Source organism: Frankliniella occidentalis, unplaced genomic scaffold, assembly GCF_000697945.3.
Source record: "Frankliniella occidentalis isolate FOCC.00 unplaced genomic scaffold, Focc_3.1 Scaffold66, whole genome shotgun sequence".
Classification (NCBI taxonomy): domain Eukaryota; kingdom Metazoa; phylum Arthropoda; class Insecta; order Thysanoptera; family Thripidae; genus Frankliniella; species Frankliniella occidentalis.
The window spans coordinates 1537296-1540897 of record NW_026267196.1 but is presented as its reverse complement, the minus strand read 5'-3'; positions in this window follow the sequence as shown (position 1 = coordinate 1540897).

The following is a 3602-nucleotide window of genomic DNA, read 5'->3' as shown; positions in this document are numbered from 1 at the left end:
CACCCCGCCCCGCTCGTCGCGTGGGAGTCCCATTTCCTGGTCAATCAGATCCCCATCGATATGATCCCCGCGTCCTCCTCCGCTGCTGCTGCTTTTGACGCCTCGCCTCCTCATCGGAAGCAATTTCCTTCCCGTGTCGATAGCACCGCCGAGGACGGGATATAGGAGGGAGAGTGTGCGTGTGTGTGCGGCAGCCGCAGCCGCAGCCGCACCCGCGCCTAAAAAATACTGCTCCCAGGTCGGGGCGGGGCGGGGCCTAAAACCAATATGAGGGCCGGGCGGGGCCCCGGTCAGTCTAGCTGGTAAATCTGCCTTCCATCACGTGAGCTCCTCCACGCCGAGCCACGCCGCGCATCTCTATCCTGTCAGCGGTTAGAAGATTGAGAGACGGGGAGGGGGAGGGGGGAGGCGTCCGTGCAGGTAGGGAGACGGGGGAGGGGGCGGCGGGGGGAGGAAGAGTGCAGCGCTATCGGGTTTCAGGAGCCGCTGCGTGGTAACGAAATGTCGTCCGACTGGCTGGAACGGGCTGTGGAGGAGCTGGTCGGAGAAGACGCGCTGGATAAGGAAAGGCGTGCTGGAAGCGAACGTGCTCTGAGAAGGGGCCAGTTTTCGTCTATTCTTGATTTTTCTCCCCTTAAAAAATACTTACACACACACACACACACGCATGCATACGGAGTGCCTATAGGCACAAAAGCAGGCAACATAAAGTCGGTCGTTAAAGAAGCAGCCCCCTTTTCTTTTCAAAGCCCTTCGCTGGCCAGGCCGGGCCGAGGGTGGCTGTTTAACGCCCCGTTTGGCGAGGCGCCGAGGCGTAGTGCAGATTCCTAACGCGCCTGCCCCTTGCCTTTTTCACGTCGCGTTAACACAAATCTGTCGGTTAGAGTTTTTGTTTTTCTGATATTTCTTTTCTCTCCCGGCCGAACAGCAGCAGCAGCAGGGCAGTACCGCACAGGCCGCCCCACCCCTCCCCGCCCCCACCCGGGGCAGTTACAGGGGCACTGCTCGGCCCCACCCCACAGCTGCCTCAGAGGGGCCGTTACGGACGGTTGGGAAAATGGGGCCTTCCTAGACTTTCTGCCAGGCGCAAGCAGCGCGCAACTGCCAGCAGTGGTAGGGGCCGCAGATCCCGAAAACCACGAACCAAAGCCAACGACCGCCAAAAATTAAAAGACCGTTGAAAAAGTTTTCGGCCGTGTAAAAATAAGTCAGTCGGCACACGGAGGAGGGCTGCGCCGGGCTGCTGCGCCGAGCCGAGCTGCGCCAAGCTGTCGGGGCTCCCGAGTAGAACACGGCAGGGCATGAGCAAATGGCTTATTGGAAGCGCCAAGCCGGTCCAATCAATACCAATCGAACCAATCATCTCGCTACAAAAATATAACAACAATAAAATGAAATACGCGTCGGTCGGTCGATCGGTCCGGCTCGCTGTACGCTACGCACGCCTCACATGCGCCCGGCAGCGGCCGGCAGCGGCCTCGCGTGGGAGCGGCCCGGAGCGGCCGGAAACACACTCTTCACGCCCGCGGTGTCAAATTGTGCGGTCGCGAGGGAATGTAGCGCCCCGCTGTAGCGCTCCTCCGGACCACAAAGCAGAGCAGCACGCCGAGGAGAGAGCGAGAGAGGAGAGGGGAAGAGAGGGAGACGAAGTGCTTCCTCTCCAGAGTGATCGGGGATGAATGCAACCATGCATCCGGATGCAAGCGAGTGGTGGATGGTATAGGGGCGGAAGGAAGGGGAGGGGGCGAGAGAGCGAGAGCGAGAGAGCGGAAGTCCTGGCGCCCCCGACCCCGGGAGGTGATACATATCCGGGCTTTACTTCCGCAGGTCGCCTGCTCGGGGACGGGAGGAGGACGGGGCGCGAGAAGGGTCTTTGAGTAGGCTCCGAGATGCCCCCCCCCCCTTTCCTTCCCCTGCCACCTCCACCTCGACCAACCCCTCCCCGGGGCCCGGGGCCCGGGGTGGTGGGGCGGCCGCAGCTGCCAGCCTCTACCGGCCCGGCCCCCGGCCCCGGGGCGGCTGCTTCAGTTCCCACGCCCCTCAGGGGGGCTGCTGCTGCCGCTGCTGCTGCTGCTGCACCTGGCCGATAAGGTGCGCATCGCAGGCGGCCATCTCCACACGTGAGCCACCTCCGCCCCAGACACGCGTAGTATTTACTGAGGGCGAATCTCCGCCGTCCGTCGGTGTCCTCTGCCTCTGGCACAGAGGTTCTGCTGAAGGTCCTCATCCTCCGCGGCCTCTGCGTCGGGAGGGTTAGTACTTTCTTTAATGATAAACAACGCCTACATCCTCACCGTCGAGCTCCTGGTGGAGGCCTTGCAGGACATCCTCCTCATAGATCCGCCAGACAAACGGTTCCGATGAGAATGATGCGTAAAACGGGCCGGGCGCGGAGCGGAAAAGGAGCAGCGGCAGCGAAGAGGCTCTTGCTCTTCTGTGGCAGGAAGGATGAGGGCGGCGCGCCGATCTCACGTCTCGCATCGCGATGCGCCGTCGTCGTCCTCCCTCTGGAGGGTGGAGGAGGCGTGGCGTGGCGCTGCTGGGTGCGTTAGGGTCTCATTTGCACACGCAACGCTCATCCGTGAGGACGCGGCGGAGAGCTGCTCCGCGGCGGAAGTCAGTCGACAGGCGGGTCAGGGCGAGGACGCCACGCCCCTCCGGCCCGGGCTGCACGACGGGGGCGAGACCCTCGGCTCCTTGAGGGTCGCACGACGGGGCCGGACGGGGTGCGCCGCGGGCCGGCAGCTCCCACCCCTCCCTCTCCGCGCTGCAGACACCTCGAGGCCAGTTTAGAGGTAGGATCGGGTAGGATAGTTGTGCGTTTCTGGGCGGGTCGCGGGCAGGGCGACCGTATGGAGTGGAAGGGGGCGGGTAGGATGCGCGCGGAGAGCGTGATGTCAGTCGCTGCGGTCGCCTGCACGCAGCGCCTCGCGCAGCGCCCAGGAGGGCGGACAAGGCGTCTCTATGAAATATGGCCGGGGAGAGCCGGGGAGAGCCGGCCGGGCGGGCCCTGCTGTGCCCGCGCACCTCGCGCGCCTCGCGCCCACCGTGGCGGAGGTGAGGTGAGAGGTCGTCCGCGAGTGAATCCCTGAGCAGGGCTCCCTCCGACACGACTGTCAGCGAGGGCACACGGCACGGCGGTTGGGATGGCGAGGCCCGCGAGAAAATAGAAAGAGGATGTCACTGAGGATATTTGCAGAGGGAGCATAACATACTCTTTGAACAAAAGAGCAGGTAGAACATTTGCTAACGTGACAATTTATAAAACATTTCAGAGACGTCGGAAAAAGTGGTAATCGGTGGTTACCGTGAAACAAACGCCAATCAATCAAGGTATCTTTTGTTTTGAACGCCGTCTTTCTGCTGAACGCACGATGCCTGAGGGGAGGGGAGGAGGCACCGCTCCGCTCATCTGGTGAAGGGAATATGATAAAAACTCACTCATTACCATCTCGGAACTTTCCTCGTAAAACGCGCGGGCGTAGTGCAGCCGTCATTACCGACACAAAGAAGGGGACAAACGGCGTTTGTTTACTGCAACTCGCACAAGGTTCTCCCAGCAGTTCAGTTTGAACAGCGCAACGGCGCACGGCAGGGCGGAC